We start from the raw sequence: 26,411 nt of genomic DNA, 5'->3' as shown, positions 1-26,411 counted from the left end.
ATGGGCATTTCCTGGAGAGCTACAAGTACATGTGGATTAATTAGGGGGAACTATAGCCCCTGGTGAGGATTTCAGACCAAATGTACAAACACAAGTCTCTCTCCATATTCTGAGGCTTAGAATAAGGGAAACATAAGCTGCAGAGTATGCAAAACTTTTTCACCTCAAGCCTCCATTCGTGATCTAGGAATCAATAGCATTAGTAGTCTAAATTGAGTTAGATGTGACCACAAAATTCAATTTCCTAATTTTAGTTAAATATAAAAAAAATAACAAGAATACTATTAATTATAAACAAAAAATACATGAAGCACAATACTCTTTTCCATAATTATTTCATTGATACTCATTACTATGCTATTTATAAAGAAACTGAGAATTAGATATATTAATTGTTCATAATTGTTATGTACAATGAGAAGTACTGTCATTAGCTAAATTTTTTAACAATTCCACAAAAAGACATTCCATTATTGCTTAAAGACAGGAGATATGAAGCTAGGGAAAGGCAGGTGTACACTGTAAATTATTAAGTGGATCATTTTACATGTGAGAAATAGACTCCAAAAGTTAAAGAGACCAACTATGTGTCAAGCTTACAAAAGTGCAAGTTAGCACATAATTAGAAGACTTAATATGCCTTGAATACCCTGTCTTTATAGAGGAGACAATTCAGAATAGTTTCTCTTACTTGTTAATTCAGATTAAATATCTCTATATGGGACAATAATTCAATAAAAAAAACTTCTTCCACCACTATATTTATATACCATGTCTATTTTTATATATAGGTATATTAATGAACTTCAACTGATACAAGGTTCTTGGAGTGGGGATCATGGCTGTATCAGAAGCTATCAATAAGCAATCCTTATGTTCTTCATTTACTGCTTTAGTAATAATAAGATCCATGTGTCAAGCATTGCACTAAGAGCTTTACATATGTTTACATATATTTTCATACTCAATTCTTAGAACTACCAGACAAGGTAAATTTTATTATCTCCATTTGAAGATAAGGAAACTTAACATTCTGTGAAGTTAAATAACTTGTCCAAGATCTTGCAGCTGGTATGTAGCAGCCCAGATTTAAAATATAATATTTCTCTTAAAAAGCCTTTGATCTTAATAAGCATTGTATAACAATGTCTCTTTTGACTATTTTGAGGCAATTGCATTGTTATTCTGACAGACACATATCACTGTCAAAATTATGCATCATATTCTCTATACAAAGTAAATGCATAAATATAATTCATAATATATATTACAATAGAAATTTAGTTCATTTAAAAGCAGGAGTTACATCTTATTTATAGTCCATGTAGTTCCTAGATTACTGTGGACTCTCATTAAATATTAAATTACAACCATAGATCATTTAACAATAAAAATTTTAACATCATGCAGTTAAAAACCAAAACAGTAGAATTCACTTTAATATTGCTATACACAAATTCTCTGTCTTGTTTATTTCTGATCCACACATGGTGTGGCTGTACAAACAGAAGGACAGATGTTGCAAGATAATTCACCTTTATAGGTAGATTTAATTTACACGACGCTGGAGTGAAAATGTTTGACAGAGCTTTTTATTTTTTCTTTTATATGAGAATATAATAACCAGGGAGAAAATCACTATTTTTAAGTGAAAGGTCTTTATATAGTCTAATGTAGAATACCTGCTGGGGGTCGTGGTGGTGAGGGCTGGAGGATGCTACGACCTGTTTTATAACACTGTAGTGATTTGTGATGCAATTAAAAAAAAAACCATTTTACCTGTGAGTTTCCCTAGTCAGCAAAGGCAGAGTTTGTTTCAGGCATAAATACACTTGGTCCCTGTGTCAAGAGAAAGAACTCCACATTGCTTTGAAGCACCCCTGGCAGTTGATAATGGAGGGCTGTTGGCAATGATTATGGAGGCAGATGCTCACCTGTACTCCTACAGTGTACAATCTTGGCTGGATGACAAGGTGAGGAGAAGGAGAAGCTGTCACAGAATGGGGGCAACTGGCAGCTGGAACCCTCACAGGGAAGGGTAAACTGGTCACCCAGGGCTGCTTGCTTGACTGTAGCAGATCTCATCAATCATGCCAACATATGCAGCTGCCTGAAAATAAACAGGCTTCTCAGACAGGAGACGAAATGAGGTAAATTAAAAGGCCAATAATTTAAACAAATTCGTTACCAGTTTCACAGCAAAGATGGATGGATAAATTCTGCTAATAGACCCAGATTTCTGGTTAATTGATAAAAGTCACTGGTACATATTAATGTGATTAATTTAAGTAATTCGGAAGCATAATCCTTTTGTATTTTTTTAAAGTTGCTATCCTTCTTAAAAATATAGGTAAGACTTTTTTTTACATTTGTCAAGTAATATCTTCTCTTTAATTTTACAAAATGTATTACTAATGAATATGCAGCTAAAATAAACATTGTAGTTCTAGGTAATATACCAAAGCACATGTCTTCTTGTTTTGTCCAAAGCCCCAACTGAAATCAGTGAGAATTTGTCTGTAACAATGACTGCATGATGATCCACACAGTGTAAGACAATTCTTTTTATTTTCATTTCATTTTCCTTTGTTCTACTAGTTAGTTCATAGCTGATCTTCAAAATACTTATCACAATATTGCCTTAATCCATTACTTCATTATTATACTTTCTCCTTCACTCTTTTATTCTGATTAGATTAACATTAGTTTATTTTAACTTTAATATACATAGACACTATAAACATAAATGTACATACATATACATTTTATATGTATGTAATTTTTTGAACGTTCTTTTCTAATTCCTCATAGTACTGCACCAACATTCTATTTCACATCCAGAAAATAAATCACTTGCAGTTCTTTCCTTTTTGGCTGAAAACAGACCTCTCCTGGGAACTCTTGACTAATAACCACAGATTCCCTAAGGTTAGATGATGATGAACTCCACCATTAGACACTTAGTCGTTTTTACTCCTTGTTATCACAACTCTACATTGAATCAATCCTTCATCCTCCATTTAATTTAGATTTATCAAAAAGGACCAGAGAGCTCAGGTCCTTTTCTCTGATGGATTTTATATTTATATGCTTACGATTGCTACCCAGTGCCCTACAGAGAGCACTGTGTGGTGGGGGTCTGATGAAACAATATCAGAAGATGGTGATTTACTTTCTCAAATCTGACAGTGGTGCAGAAATTAGAGAAAGACAAAACTAGCCTGAGGTCAATGTAATTCTCTCGTCTCTCAAGCACATCTCCTTACACAGGTGGCATTACAGCTGTTGTTATGTCTGCAGGGGAATCACAGTCTTTGGCAGCCCCTTACACAGCTGGCAGCCCAATGCAGGAACACGAGAATCAGGTTCGACATTGCTAAATGGGAAGTGTCCACCTTGTCTTCTAAATGTCTGCTTTTCCTCAATCTACATTATGAGACAGTTGATTGTTGCTGTGTTTTTATTATTTTAATCACTGCTGAGAGTTCAAATTTCTCCTCACCTAGTAAGTTACTTAGTGGTCTGTGATCTAATATTAACAGCTATCTCCACCTTAGGAACAAATAGGCATCTCTCCAAATGAATTAGCTAAAGATTTTAAATCAGATATTAAGCTAAGAGTTGATTTTAACCTTTCTTCAGAATTCGTAATTGCTTGAGGTATGTTATAGAAATAAATCCTCAAGAGAAATAAATTATTTGGATTTTAATACAGTTGTTTTTTGTAGTAGCAATTATTGCATAAAACTACAGAAAATGTGTCATTTGTGGGAGGGAAAAGAAGATATAAATTCAGTAACTACAACATTGACAACGACATTTTATAATGTCCAGGTACTACTTAGACATCTGGGTACTCGAATTTTATTTACTGTTTTGAACATATTCTATATATATATATATATATATATATATATATATATATCAGATTGTTTCTTGCATACATTGGATTTCATCTGCCTGTTAGATGGTTACTGAAGCCATTGTGGAATCCCTGGGACTAATTGCAACAAGCACATTGAGAGCCATGGCTTTTTTTAGGCCTTTATGTTAGTACTAGTGGTAACCTGGGCTCCACAAATCTTTCCCTTTATCTCAATTTACCTTTAACTTCAAAGAATATCCATGGTGTCTGTATACTCTAAGCTCAATTAACTCTGATGGCGTTGGCATATGTTTATAATCAAAATGATATTATGGACATAACCCAGGCATAGGTTAAAAGTGTCTCTATTATAATAATATAATAAAATAATAAAAGTGGTCCTGCATATCATCTCATATTTCAAAACACTTCAATGTAATCATTTTTGCCACATTTTGTGTGACATATAATAAGAGCATCATAAATTGGCTCTAAGCTACAGTGCATGAAATTCCACCATAATTAATTAGTGTTGTTATAGCAACACGTTTTATAGCCTTTCTTAACACCCAAAAGATGCAGTGGCTTGGGGTAAACTGTCTAAAAAACATTTTGTCAATTTCATCTTCAACCACTCTCATGCTACTATTTGTTCCTCTTCTTATTTTCATCATTTTTCTCTCAACTTGGATCTCCCCTTTCTGCAGGAATTGAGTAGTCAAACCCCAGCACAGTAGCACATTTTAATATCAGTTTGCTTGTGTGAATACTGGGAAGCTAGCACTAGTTTCCTGTCAGGCAGAACAAACACAGTTTGTCTTTCAGTTAAAATTAACTTTTATTTAGCATGACTGCATACAGCATGGAGACAGCATGCCACATGTGACTGCAAGTCACATTGCCTTGAATCCACAGTGCACTATTAGGAGAAAAATTGTGTATTTTTTCTTTATAACATGACCTACTGAACTATGCTTGTTGGCATAGTTCAAAAAAAAAAAAAAAAAGCCTGTGTTGGAGGGGAACTAACAGGCCATTTGTATGGTCTCTCTAACTTATAGGCTGAGAAAGAGGAAGAAGGAGATATGCAGAGGTCTCATGTGTAGTTAACTGCATAACTGAGATGTGAAGTAAGATCACCACATTTCCTAATTGGTCAGCTTTAAACTAAATTACAAACTGCCTCCTGTCATGTAGCTATAACACACACAGTATCCTTATTTAAGATATAAAATAAACTTGAGGAAAGCTGTGTTGTAATGCTTAAGTGCATGACTGTCTTCCCTGGTCAGTGGTAGAAAAGTCATACTAGTGATGCAATGTACCATGTATCTGTCTATATTCTAAGGCAAGTCTATTAGCCCATTCTCATGCTGCTATAAAGAAATACCTGTGACTGGGTAATTTGTACAGAAAATAGGTTTAGTCATAGGCTAATGGTTCCATAGGCTATACAGAATGCATGATTCTGGCATCTGCTTGGCTCCTAGGAAGGCCTCAGGAACCAATCATGATGGAAGGCAAAGGGAGAGCAAGGTGTTTCACATGATGGCAGCAGGAGGAAGTGGGGAGGTGCCAAACACTTTTAAACAACCAGATCTCATGAGAACTCTATCACAAAAACAACACCAAAGGGATGGTTCTAAGTTACTCATGAAGGATGCATGCCCATGATGAATCTAATCACCTCCCACCAGGCCTCACCTCCAACACTGGGGATTACAATCGAATATGACAATTGGGTGGGGACATAGATCCAAACCACATCATTTCACCTCTGACCCCTCCCAAACTTTATGTCCTTCACACATTGCAAAATAAAGTCATGCCTTCCCAACAGTCCCGCAATGTCTTAAGTCATTCCAGCCTTAACTCAAAACTCCAAAGTCCAAAGTCTTATCTGAGAAAAGGATAGTCCCTTCCACCTATGAACCTGTAAAATCAAAAACAAGTAATTTACTTGCAAGATACAATGTGGATATAGGCAATGGGTAAATACTCCCATACAAAAAGGGGGAAATCAGCCAAAAGAAAGGGGCTCCAGACCTCATGCAAGTCCGAAGCCCAGCAGGGCAGTCATTACATCTTAATGCTCCAAAATAATTTACTTTGACTCTATGTCTACATCCAGGGCACACTGGTGCAAAGAGTGAGCTCTCAAAGCCATGGGCAGGCCCGTCTCTACAGCTTTGCAAGATTCAGCCCTCATGGCTGCTCTCAAGGCTTCCTGTTTAGTGCCTGTAGTTTGTACAGATGCAAGGTGCAAGCTGCTAGTGTATCTACATTCTAGGGTCTGGAGGACAGTGGCCCTTTTCTTGCAGCTCCACAAGAGGACAGTGGTCCTCTTCTCACAGCAGTATCCCAGTGGGGACTCTGTGTGAGGGCTCCAACCCCACATTTCTCCCCACACTGGCCTAGTATAGGTTCTCTGTGAGGGCTCCAATCCTGCAATAGGCTTATTCCTGGATATCTAGGCTTTTCCATACAACCTCTGAAATCTAGGTGGAGGCTCCCAAGCCTCAAATCTTGTACTGTGTGCAAGCGCAGGCTTAACACCACATGGAAGTCTCCAAGGCTTATGGCTTGCACTCTCTGAAGCATCAGCCCAAGCTGTACATTAGCCCCTTTTAGACACAGTTGGAACTGGAGTGGCTGGGATGCAAGAATCAGTGCCCCGAGGCTAAGCAGGGCAACAGAGGCCTGGTCTTGTCTCAGGAAACTATTCGGACCTCCTAGGCCTATGGGCCTGTGATGGGAGGGGCTACCATGAAGGACTCTAAAATACCTTCAAGACCTTTGTCCCATCATCTTGGTTATCAGCATTTGCCTTCCTTTCAGTTATGCAAATTTCTGCAACCTGCTTGAATTCCTCCCCAAAAATGAGCTTTTCTTTCTACCACCTGGCCAGATTGCAGTGTTTCCAAACTTTTATGCTCTGCATCCCTTTTAAATATTAGTTCCAATATCTGGTCCTTTCTTTGCTCATGCATATAAGCATGTGTTGTTAGAAGCACCCAGGTCACATCTTCAATGCTTTCCTGCTTAAAATTTTCTTCTGCCAGATACCATAAATCAGCTCTCTGAAATTCAAAATTCCCTAGGGCAGGGACAAAATGTACTAAGGTTCTAAGCTAAAGCATAACAAAAGCGACCTTTGCCACAATTTCCAATAAGTTCCTCATCTCTGTCTAAGACTTCATCAGCCTTGCCTTCCCTGTCCATATCACTATCAGCATTTGGGTCACAACTATTCAACAAGTCTCTAGGAAGTTCTAAATTTTTTCTCATATTTCTGATTTCTTTTGAGCCCTCCAAACTCTTCCAACCTTTGTCCATTACCCAGTTCCAAAGTGGCTTCCACATTTTCAGGTATCTTTAGAGCAATGCCCCACATCTCAGTATCAATTTTCTGTATTAGTCCGTTGCCATACTGTTATAAAGAAATACCTGAGACTGGGTAATTTACAAAGAAAAGAGGTTTAATTGGCTGCTGGTTCTGCAGCTGTACAGAAAGCATGATTCTGGTAACTGCTCAGCTTCTGGGAGGCCTCAGGAAACTTACAATTATGACAGAAGGCCAAGGGAGACTGAGGTGTCTTACATGGTGGGAGAAAGACAAAGGTGGGGAGGTTCCATACACTTTTAACCAGATATTTTGAGAATTCTATCACAAAAACAGCACCAAAGGGATGGTTCTAAACCATTCATGAAGGATGCACCTCCTTGATTCAATCACCTCCCACCAGCTCCACATCCAACATTGGGGATTACAATTGAACATGATACTTGGTTGGGGACACAGATCCAAACCATATCAACAGGATATTAGTTTCAAGTAGAATTGGGTATGAGAGAGCAAATAAAATCTGAAGCAGCGGAACATTTCAGCATTAGGATAGTGTAACTGTGAGTGAAGGATAGAAGTATTCAGATAGTAGGAGTATTATGGAACTCCAGACAAAGATAATAAGTGGATACTGGCAGACTTTCAAGTCCAGTAATTTGAGAAGATGCAGAAAACTGTGATTCCACCAACAGTCAGCATCAAGAAACAATATAACAATAGAATCCAGGAAATTGAGATTTAGAGGGACAAGTAATAAAAGAAATACCCTAACAGATATCTTTGCAATATTAGAACTTGGTAACATGTCAGAACTGTAAAGATTATTAATAGTACCAGCTCCATAATTTGGGGGACTCAATGCAAAATAAGAATATTGGGCTTTTCACTCAATTCTTAAGAATTCCAACATGTCAACAGCAAAGCATGAAACCAAATGTAAGCTAAGGAAATAATAATATTAAGCTTACTAAGGAAACTAAAATATTTTCTATTTTTTGTTTTGTTTTGCTGTTTACTTGTAATAGAGAATAATATAAAATTAATACATGGACTTTGACCTTTTGAAAAGAAGACTTAAACAAATGGACTTAGAAAAGAGAGAATCCAGATGGATTCTTCAAGTAAAAAACAATACGATATGCATTTAAATGTTTTTTAATTGCAAGATTGTCAACGTTTTCAAGTTCCTGGTGGAAAACTGGAAAACTTTTTGTTGCCTATTTTAGATGTCACTATCACAAAAGTAATGGCTAAAGTTAATTTGCTAGGCTTCAGTAACTTATAGAAAATTCTCAAGATTTTATCAATTTTGAACTAGAAATAGAAGGGATAACCATTCCTGTACACATATACATGCACTTATCTGTAACATGCTTCCACTGATTGCAGGACACTGTTATGATTTAAAAATTCTTACTGATAGTTAACTTCTAACTTTATTCTGAATGTGAAAACTTCATTATTAAAATTACCTTAAATTCTGGAAAACAATTACTTAAAACTACAGCAATCAACAGATATTTTGATAATGCAAAATAAATGCATTTTTGATTCATACACTTGCAAATAATTGTTTTAACATCTTTGAGCATGTGGTTGATCAAATAATGTGTAGTCCTATACTGATTATTTAAATAGAACCTGTATAATTATTCAATATTTATAAAACCTACATGGGATATGGTGAAATGCTGAGTTAATGCTGAATAAACATCATCTTAACGTTTATAAAATTAGAGAAAATCATTCAGTTTTCAAAATTTATTTCAAGTTTCTATATGTAATTTGCTGTTGAAACAAACTTTAATTTTGACAAAATTCATTTACAAATGAAAATTCTGTCCATTTAATTTCAAACATCTAAAATAATAAACAGTTAATGTTATATACTGAAAATAGAAAATTTATTCATCAATATTATTGCAAATTATATTAGAATGTATAGAAATATCTGTAACACATAATTAATTTAATAACTATTCAGAGTATACTAAGAAGGTAAACAATAAACTTTCTATCTACTTTAAGTAAAAAACGACAGCTTTCTGATGTTGCATCATTTAGGAAATATATTTGTTAGGCTTTTGTAGATATTGTTCACTTCTTTTTTTTTAACTTGACTGAGTTTCATTTTAAAGTTATAACATTAAAAACTTAATAATAACAAAATTCAGGATTTAACTATCAGTCTGCATGGTTAAGCACCATGAAAGACATAGTCAACCTAAGATTTAACTATTTAACAATCGGGTTGCAGAGCCCATATATGTTTTTGTTGACTGCTTCATACAGAGAAATATTGGCCTTTGTGAGTTGTTCTGTACCTTCATAACTATTTAATTATAAATTATTTTATTTTTGTTTCATATATACTTTGAAAATGTTTTTGCATGACATATTTTACTTTACATGCCATTTTTTGAGACAAATAGAACATAAACTCCTCATTGATGGCCAGTTTTTGTTGTTATTGTTGTTTTTTGGTTGTATTTTTTTTTTTTTTTTTGAGACAGTGTCTCACTCTGTTGCCGAGGTTGGAGTGCAGTGGTGCCATCACAGCTCACTGCAGCTGTGACCTCCTGGGCTCAAGCGCTTCTCCCACCTCAGCCTCCAGAGTGGCTGGGACTGTAGGTGCACACAACCATGCCCAGCTAATTTTTGTATTTTTTGTAGAGATGGGGTTTCACCTCGTTGCCCAGGCTGGTCTCGAACTTCTGGTCTCAAGAGATCTACCCACATTGGCTTTCCAAAGTGCTAGGATTACAGGCATGAGCCATGGTGCTTGGCAAGGTGGCCAAAATTTGAGTTAATTTGTGCTTATTTTAAGTTGTGCAGAGAAAAACAATGTGGATGAAGGGAAGACCCTAAGGATCATGGTGAGATAACATATTGAGTCTTATCTCTCCCCTTAAGTAGCTTCAACACCCAGAGGTAACAAGTCAATCGTTCCATGCTTCAGTTCCTTATTTGACAAAGCAAAATTATAACTAATCTCTTTAATGCATAGAACTATCTTTTAAAACTAAATTGAAGTGATGAATAAATAAATGCTTTGTAATGTAGAATAGCCACCCAATTGCCTTTAATTATATTTATTACTAATCTAATTATGACAAACACTGTTTTCAGTATAAATAATCAGTAATAATAATTGATTTACTAAACCAAACATGGAAACATAATCTAAACATGAGGCAGAGAAGGAAAGAGGTGAAGTATAATACAGACAGACTCTTATCTGAAACTTATCTACCAATCCCCTTCATAACTTCTCAGGTATAGCTTTCTCCACTAACTCTTAGGTATTAACCAGTCCTATAATGTTGTCAAAGAACCCAGCACATATCTTTCTTGAAGCCTATTCACTTACATTTATTACTGATATAGCTCTCTTCTCTCCTAGACTGTGAACAAATTTAAAGTAGAAATTGTGCTTTATCTAAACATCCATACATCTTTTATTCTCCTTCTCTTTTTTCTCTCATCCCCTTCCTTCTTTTGTATCTTTCCATATTTATATAGTCAGTAAATACTATACTGCTTCACTGGGATAGTGGTTTCATAATGTTAATGGGTTTTAGAAACATGTGGACATAATTTTAACAAGTGCAGATTGTTGCTCCCAGACTCGGACTTTACAATTCAATAGATCTAGGGTTGCATACCTTTGGGTTATCATGTCTAATAAGTTTCCAGATAATGGTAATGTTGCCTGCATTGGAACTACACTTTGAGAACCACTGCTCTAGCATACAAAAAGTGGTCAATAAATGTTTGCTAAATAAAAACTTAAACTCCTATACTAGTGTACCCCACACTGCAATTTTCTTCACTGCTCATAGAGGTTTATATCAGTTTGATGGTCAACTCTAATAACTGCTCTTAACAATTTATTACAAGAAAGCATTGAATTAAATACATCTATCCTTTATATGGGTTCCTCAGCACCTAGTGAAGCAATATTAGCCCTAAATTTGAAAAAATAGATTTATGGGCAAAATAGATGGCAAATTATTAAAATTACCCTCAAAAGACTATGAATTTCTTAAGAAATAGCCATAAAAGATAATAAATTTAAACTAATAGTTTCTACAGTCTTGCTTTCATTTATGTGTTTAAATTACTTCCCTATGAAACTCGAATATCAGGCTGACAACACCTGCTGTGAGTTTGTTAATTTTTGTTTACTAAGCAAAGCTCTTGATCTTTGCCTTTAAACAGCTCATTCAGTAAGCAGAGAGAGAAAAATGTGAGTTTCATTAGAGCAGGGCTAATAAACTCATTGTTAACAAAGCCAAAAAAATAGGCTCACTTCCAAATTCTTCATTAAGAAGCTAATTACTAAACATTCACTTCTATGGTTTTAAAATTATATCGTTTTACATGTGAGTAGCAAACTGGCCATTGACAATTATGTATAACCTGACCCTATGAATGAAGTCATCATATTCAACAAGCATAGAGTATCATATGCAATATTAAAATTCATATAATAAATTTCATTAGAATATCTAATTCTTTCTAAGATTATGAAAAGCAAACACATTTTAGAATTTCTAAAAAAAAATTTATGAACAATAAAGACCTACTCATCTATTATTTAATGTTTGCTTTTATTTTAATTTTATTCTGTAAACCTCAGTTTGCATTTTAAATAAAGTTTTCATTGGTTTTTACTATTTAAGAATAGCTTACTTTCTAATTAAGAGCTGTTTTTGTGTTGTTTTTGTTTTTGTTTTTTTCTTTCAATTTAAGCCAGTGGCTCTTAAATTGTGCTGCAACAGAATCACCTGTTGGGCTTGGTAAAACAGTGTTGGGTCCTAGCACCAGTTTTTAATCCAATAGGTCTTGGGTTAGGACCAGAAAATTTCCATGATTCCTCTATGACACTGATGATGCTAGTCCAGGGACTACACTTTGAGGAATATTCACCGATTTAAATATAAATAATGGTACTTTAGTTCTTATTTCTCATCTTTGAACAAATTAATTCATATATAAGAAAGAACAAAACAGAAAATAAAATATAGCTTGTTTCTTTTCAATTTTTTTAAAGTTCATAATAATGCCAAATATAATTTTGTAATCAAATTATAATTTGCAAGTTTCAAGTTTATTATGCATGATTCTGTAGTTGTTTAGCTATCCCAAAGGGGAAACTTTACATTCACAACTGTAATATTATGTTCTAATAATACAATAACTGCAAATGTGGTTACATAAACACAGCTTACTTTTAGAACATTTGACTCAGTTGATCCCTCTACACTTAAATATCAGACTAAAAATTTAGTATGTGTATGTGTGGTTTGTGTGTGTGTGTGTGTGTTTATTCTATTCAAAGCCTGGTTGGTTATTTAAAAAAATACATTTAAAAAGTAAACACTTTTCTTTCTCAATGTTTATTTTGCTTTTATTTATTTATTTATTTATTTATAATTTTTCCCAGGAATTTAAAAGACTGGGAAAATTGATGTTTTCAACATACCAAAGCAGAGAAATGAGTACAGTGAATTCCCAAGCATTCATTATCCTTCCTCAACAAATATCAATTTGTGGCCACTTGTACTTCTATATTCTGCCCTGATTATTTTGAAGCAGATCCCAGGCATGCTATTTTATGTATAAATATCTCAATAAGTATCTCTAAAAAACAAGAACTCATCTTAAAGATAATAACAATACCATCATCCTTTAACCTTAACAAATACCCAGTGTTTACATTTTCCAGTTGTCCTATAAGTGTTTCGTTTTTTTCCCTTTTGCCTTTTTTTTTTCTTTCTTTTTTTTTTTTTGTGACGGAGTCTCTCTTTGTCGCCCAGCCTGGAGTGCAATGGCAAGATCTTGTCTCACTGCAACCTCTGCCTCCCAGGTTCAAGCCATTCTCCTGCCTCAGTCTCCTAAGTAGCTGGGATTACAGGTGTGTGCCACCATGCTCAGCTAATTTTTGTATTTTTAGTAGAGATGGGTTTTCACCATGTTGGCCAGGCTGGTCTCAAACTTCTGACCTCAAGTGATCCTCCTGCATCGACCTCCCTCTTTTTACCTTTTCTACTTGTATATGTCAACCCATTTGTTAATGGAAAACCCAAACTATAAGTATTTTAAAGAGATTTATCTTGAGCCAATATGGGTAATCACGGCCCAGAGAAAACACAAACACAAGAAGCCTTGAATAAGTGGCCCCAAGTTGGTGGGGTCAGTTTCATTGTATACATTTTAGGGAGACAGCAATTATAAGCAAAGACATAAATCAATATGAGAAAGGTGTACACTGGTTTGTCCCAAAAAGGTGAACTACCTTGAAGTGGGGGTTTATAAGTCATAGGTGGGTTTTAGGGATTCTTTAGTTAACAATGGGATTAGAAAATTAAGCTATTGCCTAAAGACTTGAAGTTAGTAGACCGGAATGCTTGAATTAGGATGGGGAGAGAGACAGCCAAGGCCTTTGGTATGTAGATGAAGCCTCATAGGTAGTCTTCAGAGAAAATAGTAAATGTCTCTTTTCAGAACTTTAAAGGTGTCAGACTCAGTTTATTTCTCCTAGATGTAGGAAAGGCCTAGAAAAGGAGGGTCTGGCTGCATTAATGAAAATTTTCTACAGATGCAAATTTCCCCCACAAAAGACAGCTTTGAAGGGCCATTTCAAAATATGTCAAAGAAATAGATTTTAGGGTAAAACATTTTAATTTCCTTCAGCATATGCTACCTGTCATATGATTGCTATACCAGAATCGGGTTAAAAAGCAAGCCACATTACACCAGGTTAATTTTTACAAATTTAAGAAGATTTTATGGTGAATAGGGTGTATCTTAACTCTTGCCTTGCATAGCCTTAAGTCTTGTTTATAATCTGATATCTTATTGCCACAAAGAGTATTTTGTCAGTCTTATGATGTGTATTTTAACCTTAGTGCTATTGTGCCTAAATTCCAAAAGGGAGGGGGTGCAATGAAGTGTATCTGATCTCCCTTCCAATCATGGCTGGGAATTTAGGTTTTCAGGTTTCTCAGCGATCACCTTGGCCAAGAAGGGTCTGTTCGATTAACCAATTACATGCATAGATTGTGAATGGTAAAGTCAGGCCTTTTTGAATATCCATCACTTGAATAATGTACATCATATCTATTAAGTAAAAAAAAATAAACATTTTAAATAAAATTCAAAATTTCATGGGACATTTAATAGCATCTGTTATTGTTCAATTTCACTTGAGATCAAAGAGATGGAGAACATTTAGAATGCTACGATCTGGAACTTGGAAAATGTACTTCCAACTAAAAAAGCTTGTAGTAGAGAGTCCACTCCTGAATTGTGCACTATTTTAAAGCAGGGCCAATGGCAGCAGCCATGCTCCTGCTATCATAGAGTTCCTTCTCTGTGGAACTCTATGGCAAGAGTATGGAATTTTTCATACAGGAATATTATAACTACAAACTAGAGAGCTGTAAACTGAGAGGTAGCTGAAGCAAAATGATATGATTTGAGCACCTAACAATTGGTCTAGAATGATTCAGCAAGTCAGGCCTAGAAATATGGAAAGACAAATAATCAATAAAATAACATAATCACAGGGAGGCATTTTTCACTCCTGGGGAGCTAATAGTGAGTTTGTTTTAGAATTGAATAAAAATTCCTCTAGTAAATATAATCCTGAATTCAAAGTTATATAATTATAAAAAATATATAACCATTGGTAAGTGTAATTTTCTTCCTCTAAAATCAATATTGGTCTTTGAAAGCAGATTAGATCTTAAGGTGAAAGACAAATGAATCCACTGTTACAACATGAGGACTTTGGGGTTTTGAAATCAACTGGAACCTCTGGAGCAGCATTTTAGTGTTTCCGATTATTTATTCTTTCACTACTAGTCAATTTCTATAACTAATTTTTCAAACCAAGAAGCTTCATATCAAGTTTTTTTTCAAGTGAGGGGGGCTCAGGACATGCTACCCCAAAATATGGCACCTTCTCATACTGAGTATTTTAGGTTGAAATAAATTAAGAACATAACAGAAGCAAAAAAAATTTCTATGACCTTCTCCCAGCCTTCTTCCCTGAAGCAGGGTTTAAAACCTAGAAAGGACTATCTGGCCTTCTATAAAGCAAGCCATAAAGAAAAACAAGCTCCAGTTTCCCTTTAAAGCAGGTCATAAGGGCCATGTGAAAGGTGCCTACCCATACCCAAAAAGAAGGAATGTCCTTATCTCTGAAGACACAGAGACACAGAGAAGAACTTGAACAAATAGGCCTAAGTTCCTCGCAGCTTGATATCATTAGATTATATCCCCTTTGGCCAATCATACTTCACAACCATTCATTTATTTATTAAACCTAGCTAAAAACACTCAGATATCTCCTGTTCCTTGGGATATTCATTTCCTTATGAAAGTTCCTGTATCATGTGAAATCTATTAAATAAATTCATACACTTTTCTCCTATTTATCTTTGCCAATTTTATTTGCAGAACTAGGCAGTGACTCTAATAGGGTTGAGGAAAACCTTTTTCCTCTACACAAGCAATGAAGGAAAACTGAAAAAAAATATGAAACAAAATATTTGTACTATTTCAAAGAAGTTATTGGTGACTTTTCTGGTTGAAGAAGAAACGAAAAGAAAAATTGTAAAATTAAAAGAGTAGATGACCATGTTTAAATATTGGTAACTTGTCAATATCTAATTAATTGGTAATCTACTAATATATTTGGCTTTGAGATGTCACTTGAGAGTAAAAATCTGGTTCCCATTTTCTCACAGGACTAATGGAGAATAACAAAATACAAGAAATGGAGTATTTTTCTATTTATATATTTAAGCAAACAATATATAGTATATATATAAAGGTTTTAATGATCTATATTATGAAGTAATGCTGTTAATATTTACATATATTAATAAGCTATTCATACTAATAAAGTGGAATCTATTTTTCTAGTTTTTTACTAACTTAACAACTTAAACCTATTTCATATCACAATGTTTCTAAGTCTCATCTACCTCATATTTAAGTTATACACAAAATAAATTCAAGGTCATTGGAGCTCTCAATTTCTATAGGTTCTTTTTGAATATATTAGTTACTAATAAACAATCCATCAACTAATGCATATAATACTTTCTATAAAGTAAAGCATATTGGAAATGCTGATTTCAAACTTAAAAATGGATAACATCAGAAGTGAAGGAGAGGAATTTCAGCTTAATTTATCATCTGCAGGATGATCAATAATCTAAAGCTTTGAGAGGACAGCTGCCAAGAGACAGCATGAGAGCATGGCAGAGTCAGCATGACTTCTAATAAAAAGTGGTTTAAAGTGAATGGGAGTTAGTATCTGAGTGGGTAAACAGAAGTAGTGACTAACATAGGAAGAAGCTTAAAAGAGGGAGGGAGGAAAACAGATCAATGGAAAGCTAGCTTAACAATCAGAGAATAACTATAAGGAAGGAAGTTCTGAGGGAGTTCAAAGGCATTCAGGTAGTTGACACTCTTGACATTTATAAGATCCAACAGGATGATATGGAAAAACTAACAGAAATCAGAATAAAGAAAGCTCTCAAAAGAATGATTTCTGTAGAAGAGCATGCAAAATGTTCCCTCTTTTCTTTTGTAATAAAAGACAACTGAGAGATAGAAAAAATAAAAGCAAGATCATTTCCATTCTGGAGAATAGAACTGGACATGAAACCATTTTCAATATCAAGTAACTTGTTCAGAGACTGGTGAAGAAAAGAAAAACAAACAAAAAAAAAGCAAGTATGTTTGTATCTGGAAGTGGGCTATTCTTTGAGACAAGCCTGTGAGTAGCTCATTGGCATTTACCATTTGCTAAACCTCCAGAGTGATTTTCTTCCTAGAGAAGGTATTACTAATTAGTGTAAGATCAGTAATTTCCTTGTTCAGAGCAATTTGTATTCATGGTTCAGCTTTCTTGGTGTGTAAACATGTTCTTTGACGGTAGACAGAACGTCTCCTAATTCTCCCTCAGCAACTCTAAATTCCCATGCTTTAGAGGAATTGTGCTTAGGAGAAGAGCACAATGTACTGTAATACCAGTTTATTTTGCCCCCCATTTGTATAGGAATATACCCTCCTGCTTAAATATTGTTTATTATAAAAGAGATCATGTTTAAGTCTGAGAATGACAAAGACTCTCTCTTTGATCTAACTAGAGTCACGCTCTTCTAAGCCCTCAAGGCCCCTGCCTTAGGCTCTGTCCTTGGCCTATTTAGTGCACTTTCACAAGAATTCTTCTGGGGCAGTCTGGTGAAAATCCTCCAGCCTTGATATCAGATGAAGTTTCTCATCCCTCACCCTGTATATCGTATCACACTAGACTATATTCAGCAAAAATCCTGTGAGTGAGTCTAGCGAGAATCTCCCTACCCTTGATGTTTTATCACAGTAATGTTTCCTTCACTGTTCCACACCCTGCTTCTTGACTATCAACCTGCATTTGTCTGTATTAAATTGAGCCCAGTTTGTGTCTTGTACTGCAAAACCTCGTTGACGTTGTCCCCATAACTATTGAAATAGTCCTGAATAAAATTTGCCTTACTATCTTAATAAGTATAATAAATATTGTTTTTTTTTTCAATAAGAGTCATTCAGGCCAGCTGCAGTGGCTCATTCCTATAATCCCAGCACTTTGTGGGGGCTGAGGCAGGAGGATGGCTTGACTCCAGGAGTTTGAGATCAGCCGGGTAACACAGTGAGACAGCATCTCTACAAAAAATGAACAAAATTGGCCAGGTGTGGTGGTGCATGTCTGTAGTCCCAGTTACTTGGAAGGCTGACGCAAGAGAATCGCTTGAGCCCAGGAGGTCAGTGCTCCAGTGAGCAGAGATTGCACCACTGCATTCCAGCCTGGGTCATAGAGCAAGACCCTGTCACACACACATACAGACACACACCACACACACACACACAGAGAAAAAAAAAAAAAAAAAGAGTCTCCAGGCCGGGCGCGGCGGCTCACACCTGTAATCCCATCACTTTGGGAGGCCGAGGCAGGTGGATCACGAGGTCAGGAGTTCAAGACCAGCCTAGCCAATATGGTGAAACCCCGTATCTACTAAAAATACAAAATTAACCGGGCATGGTGGCGCATGCCTGTAGTCCCAGCTACTTGGGAGGCTGAGGCAGAAGAATCACTTGAACCCAGGGGGCGGAGTTTGCAGTGGGCCAAGACTGCACCTCTGCTCTCCAGCCTGGGTGACAGAGTAAGACTCTATCTCAAATTAAAAAGAAATAATAATAATAATAATAAAAAGAGTCACTCACTTCTCTTCTGTTAGAGGCTTTAAATAATAATTCATGGCCATACACATAGAAGTATCTAGCCAAATGTGGGAAATAGTAATTTTATTCATCTAGAATACATCCCATAATATACAATACTTAAGACTGAAGCTGACATTCGTTCTCCACATACCTGACCTAGATTTAAATTTTGGCACAATGTCTATAGGCCTATGATATACAAATAGTATCTGTTTATATTTAATTTGAGACATTTATTATTGTCAAAAATTTGTTAATACATATTAATTAAAACAGTGGGTTAAGTGCTATGAGAAAAACAGATGAGTACATTGTGGCTGATATCTTAACATTTATTGTTTTGTTAAATCTGAGTTGTTAGCTAGCAGGATATCCAGGTAGAAATGTCCAAAAATATAAATAGAAATGGAAGGTTGAAATTCAGGGTATTTAAAGGATTTATGTATTTTTTTTTTTTAGTTTTTTTCTTCTCTACTTTGATTATATTTGGAGAGTTTCTCTTAGAAGAAGTAATATATCACAGAAAGAAAAAATTTTTTAAAGGATTAGTCACTCTTAGAAGGTCAAATATGTTTTGAGAGTGGTAACTTCATATGGTATTTCTGAGGAATCAGAACCTGATCAACAAAGGTTTTGAAATCTTTACCATTTGTATTACTCAGAGTTCTCCAGAGGGACAGAACCAATAGGATATATGTATATATAAGAGGGAGTTTATTAGAAAGAGTTGGCTCACATGATTAACAGGTGAAGTCCCACAATAAGCCATCTGCAAGCTGGGGAAAGAGAAAAACTGATAGTCACTCAGTCCAAATCTGAAGTCCTCAAAACCAGGGAAATTGACAGTGAGGCCATCAGTCTGTGGCCGAAGGCCAGAGAGCCCTTGGGAAGTTGCTGGTGCAAGTCCTAGAGTTCAAAAGCCGAAGAACCTAGAGTTTGAAGTCCAAAGACAGGAGGACTGGAAGTAAGTGTCTAGCACAGAAAGAAGAAAGTGAGTCAGAAGACCCAGCAAATAAACTCATCCTGCCTTCTTCCACCTGTTTTGACCTAGCCACACTGGCAGCTGATTGGATGGGGCCCACTCCCAGTGAGGGTGGGTCTTCCTCTCCCAGTCCACCAACTCAAATGTCAGTCCCCTCTGGCAACATCTTCACAAACACACTCAGAAACAACATGTTAACAGCCATCTAGGCATCCTTCAATCAAGTTGAGACCTAATATTAACCATCACACCATGTAACTTCAACTTTAATTTGTAGGCAATGATTAATTACAAAAAAATGTCATTAGCAGAATTAAAAACTTCAAGATAACGATTTATCTGAAGAGATTAAAGCAATGGTTCTCAATGTATGCTTCATGAACCAGCAGCAGCAGTATCACCTAGGAATTTTTCGGAAATGTTTATACTGGGACATCACCACAAATTCTACCAGACCTACAAAGCAGAGCTAGTACCAATCTTACTAAAACTATTCCAAAAACAATTGAAGAAAAGAGAGTCCTTCCTAACTCATTCTATGAAACCAGTGAAAACCAGTGTCAACCTGATGCCAAAATCAGGCAAAGACAAAACAAAAAAAAAAGAAAACTACAGACCATTATCCCTGTTGAACATAGATGCAAAAATCTCCAACAAAATACTAGCAGACTGAATCAAAATAGCACATCAAAAACATAATGTATCACAATCAGTCGGATTATATTCCAGTGATGCAAGAAAAGTTCCACATTCACAAATCAATAAATGTGATTCACCATGTAAAGAGAATTAAAAACAAAAACCATATGATCATCTCAATAGATGAAGAAAAAGCATTCAATAGTATCCATGAATGCTTCATTGTAAAAACCCTCAACACACTAAGAATCAAAGGAACATAACTCAAAATAATAAGAGCCATCTATCAAAAACCCACAGCCAACATCATACTGAATGAAAATGTTTAAAGTATTCCCTCTAAGAACTGGAACAAGACAAGGATGTCTAGGCTTACCACTCCTATTCAACATAGTGCTGGAAGTCCTTCCCAGGGCATTCAGGCAAAAAAAAAAAAAAAAAAAAAAAAAAAGTCATCCAAATTGGAAAACAAGAAGTCCAATCATCTCTGTTCACTAATGACATAATTGTACACCTAGATAATCATAAAGTCTCCTCCAATGGACCTCTAGACTTGATAAATGTTACTTCAATAAAGTTTCAGAATACAAGGCCAATGTACAAAAATCAGTAACATTTTTATATTAACATTCAAGCTGAGAGCCAAATGAAGAATGCAATCTCATTTGCAATAGCCACAAAAAATTAAACACCTTGGAATATATTTAACAAAGGAGATGAAAGATCTTAACAAAGAGAATAACAAAACACTGTTTTAAAAAGAGATCGAGACCATCCTGGCTAACATAGTGAAACTCCGTTTCTACTAAAAATACAAAAAAAATTAGCCTGACGTGGTGGTGGGCACCTGTAGTCCCAGCTATTCAGGAGGCTGAGGCAGGAGAATGATGTGAACCCGGGAGGCAGAGCTTGCAGTGAGCCCAGATCATGCCACTGCACTCCAGCCTGAGCGACAGAGCGAGACTCCATCTCAAAAAGAAAAAAAAAAATTATAGATGATATAAAGAAATGCAAATACATCTCAGGCTCATGAATTGGAATAATTAATATTGTTAAAATGACCATATTGCCCAAATCAATCTACAGATTCAATGCAATTCTCATCAAATCCCAAATGTAGTTTTTCCATAATTAGAAAAACAGTTCTAAAGTTCATATGAAACCAAAAAGAGCCCAAGTTACCAAAGTAATCGTACACAAAAAGAACAAAGCCAGAGGCATCACATTACCTGGCTTCAAATTATACTACAAGGCTACCATGACAGAAACAGCATGTTACTGGTACAATAATAGTTCAATGGAACAGAATAGAAAACCCAGATATAAAGCCACATACCTACAACTAAGTGATTTTTTTTTTGAGACCCTTTCTCACTCTGTCTCCCAGGCTGGAGTGCAGTGGCACGATCTTGGCTCACTGAAACCTCCACCTCCCAGGTTCAAGCGATTCTCATGTCTCAGCCTCCGCAGTAGCAGGGATTACAGGTGCAGCCACCACACCCATGCCACCAATCCCACCTAACTTTTGTATTTTTAGTAGAGATGGAGTTTCAGCATGTTCAATCAACTGACCTTCAACAAAGTTGACAAAAGTAAAAAATGAGGAAAGGACACCCTATTCAATAAATGGGAAAATTTAATAGCCATTTGCAGAAGAATAAAACTGGATCCTGATTTCTCATTATACACCAAACTCAACTCAAGATAAATTAAATACCTACATATAAGACCTGAAACTATAAAAATTCTAGAAGAAAACCTAGGAAAAACTCTTCTGGACACTGGCTTAGGCAACTAATTTATTACAAAGACTCCAAAAGCAAATGAAACAAAAACAAATATACACAAGTAAGACTTAATTAAGCTAAAAATCTTCTGCAGACCTAAAGTAATAAACAGAGCGAACAAACAACTGAGAAATAGGAGAAAACAAATAACCAAGAATAGGAGAAAACATGTGCAAATGCCTCTGACAAAGGACTAATATCCAGAATCCACAAGAAACTCTAACAACTCAAAAAGAAAAAAATCAGATGACCCCTTTAAAAAGTTGGCAAAGGACATGAACAGACATTTCTGAAAAGAAGACATACAAGGAAAAAATGCTCAATATAACTAATTATTAGAGAAATGCAAATTAAAACTACAATATCAACTTACACAGACAGAATGACTATTATTAAAAAGTCAAAAGAGAACAGATGTTGCCATAAGTATGGAGAAAATGGAGCACATATACTTTGGGTGAGAATGTAAATTATTTCAACCTCTATGGAAAACAGTATGGAGATTTCTCAAAGAACTAAAAATAGAACTACTATTCAACAAAGCTCACTACTTGGTTGAAATGTACAAGCTCACTACAATCTCACTACTGAGTATCTATGCAAAGGAAATCACTTTATTAGAAAGACACCTGCAGTTGAATGTTTATCATAGAACTATTCACAATAGCAAAGTCATGGAATCAAGCTACATGTTCATCAATGGTTGATTGGATAAAGAAAATGTAATATATATAAAATATACATATACACACACGTTATATATTGTTATATACACATATTTTATATATATTATAATATATATATACACACACACATATATGCCATAGAATACTATGCAGTCACAAAAATAAAGAAAATCATGTCCTTTGTAGCAACATGGGTGGAGCTGGAGGATGTTATCCTAGACGAAACAACCCAGAAACAGAAAATCAAATATCGCATGTTCTCAGTTATATGTGGGAGCTAAAAAAATGAGTACACATAGACATAAAGTTGGAAATAATAGACACAGAGTACTCCAAAAGAAAAAAGGGCAACAGAGGGTGAGAGTTGAAAAATTACCATTTAGATAAAATATTCACTATTTGGGTGATGGGTACACTACAAGCCCAAACTCCACCATTACATAATATACCCATGTATCAAATCTGCAAAGGTATTCCCTGAAAGTAAAACAACAAGAACCAAAAAAAGATTAGAGGAGATGAATAAATTCTGAGTAAAAAATAAAATACATTTTAGGTATATGAAAAGAAAAGTAATTCTTTTACTTTTTACTTTTACTTAGAGTAAAATGAGCACTAGTGGGAAAAATGAGTAACAATAATTCCACAGGTTATTTACCCATGAGACTAATATAATAAGTAGATCAGAAAATCAAAACATTTAGAAAATCTAGGGTTTGACCCAAACTTAAACTTCAGGCCTCCTTTCACTCCCATATAACATGCAGCTAAATTGAAATAAATGTTAATTAAAGAGACTTCTGATCTGTTTCATGTTAATATTTCAGTTTTTTTCTTGCTTTTCTGAGGATAATAGCTTTCTTTTTGTTTATTATATATTCATATATTAATACCTTGCTGTAACACTTATATATACCTAGTGACTCTCCTTTGGATATGATGGACATATTTTATTTCTTCAGTGTAGACCTACAGCACTTTCCAAGGACTCATTTTGTATTTATTCCCAAATTCTCTTTGATATCCTTGATAGAGATTACCTTCAGCTCCTGAGATGGCAATCCCTGGAACTGGCCTATCTCAGCAGTACAACAGGAAATATTCTCTGTCTGTGATAAATAACATCTTTGATTATGGGCATCCTGGGAATGGAGGCAAGAAAAGAGAAAAGAAGAGATCATAGGAAATATGAAGAGGTTATGTAATCCCAAGTGTCGTTAAAGTCATGTGATAATGAAAACTTTGGTTTTTTAAGAAACCATACTTATGCACCGTTGAGGGGAAAGATGGGACTAAAATTAGATATAATAGAAAGGTATTAATTTTGAGAATCAAGATTTGTAAGGCCAGTTCAAGAATACTTACTAAGCATTAAGTTCCTGAGAATTATGATAGGATCAAGGGCAGAGAAAATAATTGCCAGATGTAAAGTACTTAAATATTCCAAAGCATATCAAAGACTGCCCTAAGGATTAATAGGTGATGATAGTGAGCATGGGGAGAGGTTAACATACCCCATATTAAGTGTGTTCTAGGAGGAGGGGTTGTTAGGAAAGAGTGATGGAAGTGTGGTTTGATGATATCCATGAGAGGAGGTTAACTCCTCTAGTACTTCTGGTATCCATGATCCTGGGGAGGAGAGCATTGCTATAGAAAAGGAAAGTTTCAGTTATAAACCCACCACCTGACCCCTATTTGCCACATCTGGATAATTCCAGTTTACTCTTTATATTAGTCTGTTCACGCACTGCTATATAGAAATATCTGAGGCTGCGTAATTTCTAAAGAAAAGGGGTTTAATTGGCTCACAGTTCCACAGGCTGTACAGGAAGCATGACAGCATCTGCTCAGCTTCTGAGGAGGCCTTAGGAAACACGCAATCATGGTGGAAGGCAAAGGGGGAGTGAGCCACTTCACATGGCAGGAGTAGGAGAAAGAGACCGGGAGAGATGCTACACACTTTTAAACAACCAGATCTCAGGGTAACTCACTGACTCACCATCAGGAGACCAGCACTGAGAAGATGGTGCTAACCCATTCATGAGAACTCTGCCTCCATAATCCAATCTCCTCCCACCACGCCCCAGGGGGTTACACTTTGACATGAGATTTGGTGGGGACACAGATCCAAATCATATCGCTATTCAAGCTTTAACATCTTAATTCTCCCTAGAAGGCTCTCTTACTCAGTGTCTCCCTCAGAGACATCCAAATAATTTAGCTGTTCTCTGCTTACTCTTGGCAACTTATTATGCATATATTGACTGCATCCTTAGTATCCAACTTAGAGCTTAGAACATAGTATATAATCAATAAATATTTGTTGAATTAATAAAAAATCACTGAAATTCTCTCTATGGGATTCAAAACTATTTAATTGTGTAGAGTGAACAGAAAAGCTATGTGTATACAAAAGTTAAATCCATCAGATTCTTTCAGTAGTTTAAAATTTGCATTTTTGCATTAAAAAATGTAAAGGAACAATAAGCATTGGCCTAAAGTTTCTAAATATGATATAATGATCTGTAATCCCACAAATATATTAACTTTCCTAGAGCTAATTTTATTTCTTTAAAAAACTGTGATAAACAGCAAAATAGAGTCTCTTCAAAAACAAAGATGTAATCATTCTTTACAACAATATAAATATGACAGAGTAAGAAAATGACTACTCATATATATACTCCCATGTCAGAGAAGAAAAAGAAAATCAGAATAAAAAAGTATCTGGGCAAGAGTTAACACCTAGTAAAGGATTCTAATTACTGGGGTTTTCAAATGGATTCATTCATTACACCTGGCACTGATGAAAACAAAAGATGTGTTGGAAGAAATATCTCTACTATATATCAAAACATGTAGCATTGTAATACTTCAAACAAAACTACTTAGATAATTGCTTTTCCAGAACAATAAAGTATTTAAGGTAAGAATATAAAACATATAAGTAAAAAGAAAATCCACAACGAAAATTGACTACAAGGTGAAAAATGTAGACAAAAACATGCTACAAGAACTATTAGAATTAACTGATTTCTGAGTTTTTCTTCTTGTGATTTGAAAATACAGTCAATGCAGAAACGTTTAAGCCTCTAAAATGAAAAATAAATTTTGGTTTTACCATTTTGCTGTTATTTTCAATCAGATTTTCCTATTGTACATTTTGCCATGACTTCAGAAGTTTTCTTTTTTGTCAAAAGTGAGTATAGATAAGTGAATATATGTAAGGTCAAATAAACAGACCAAAGTAAATTAGAGTGATAGATTCCTAAAATTGTACAATCTTGAATCTGCACATAATCTTGGGGATCATGGAGTTTGGCCACATTATTTTAAAGGAGAACAAAGGCTAGAACCAATATTAGGTGTGAAGCTATGCTCCTGACAGATATTGAACTGGTGGTAAAGTTGACAACAGAACCTGATTCTCCTAACTTTCATGCAGTGTTTTTTCTGTAATAGCAGGTTGCGTGTTACTCATAAGTCAAACACAGGGGACAAAATTTGTGTCTAAATTAGCAAAGAGAAAATAAAAGATAATCTCTATCTCCTTCAGTTCTGCTCTGATCTTTGTTATTTCTTGCCTTCTGCTAGCTTTTGAATGTGTTTGCTCTTGCTTTTCTAGTTCTCTTAATTGTGATGTTAGGGTGTCAATTTTAGATCTTTCCTGCTTTCCCTTGTGGGCATTTAGTGCCATAAAATTCCCTCTACACACTGCTTTAAATGTGTCCCAGAGTTTCTGGTATGTTGTGTCTTTGTCCTCATTGGTTTCAAAGAACATCTTTATTTCTGCCTTCATTTCGTTATGTACCTAGTAGTCATT

The 26,411-nt window shown here is 35.3% G+C and overlaps 1 long non-coding RNA gene across 2 annotated transcripts in view; it reads right to left on the bottom strand.

The window, feature by feature from the left end:
* The window catches only part of LOC129526270 (uncharacterized), a 75,876-nt gene that overhangs the window by 16,273 nt on the left and 33,192 nt on the right, over positions 1 to 26,411 (bottom strand). The window contains exon 1 of one of the 2 annotated variants that reach the window (XR_010130670.1): positions 1,935 to 2,110. The exons of the other annotated variant lie outside the window; for it this stretch is intronic. This is a non-coding gene — a long non-coding RNA (uncharacterized lncRNA). Of the gene's footprint in view, positions 1 to 1,934; positions 2,111 to 26,411 lie in introns of those variants that run through there. 2 annotated transcript variants of the gene reach the window in all.

This window comes from Gorilla gorilla, chromosome 14 (assembly GCF_029281585.2).
Source record: "Gorilla gorilla gorilla isolate KB3781 chromosome 14, NHGRI_mGorGor1-v2.1_pri, whole genome shotgun sequence".
Lineage (NCBI taxonomy): Eukaryota > Metazoa > Chordata > Mammalia > Primates > Hominidae > Gorilla > Gorilla gorilla.
This window is presented reverse-complemented; position numbering and strand designations above follow the sequence as displayed.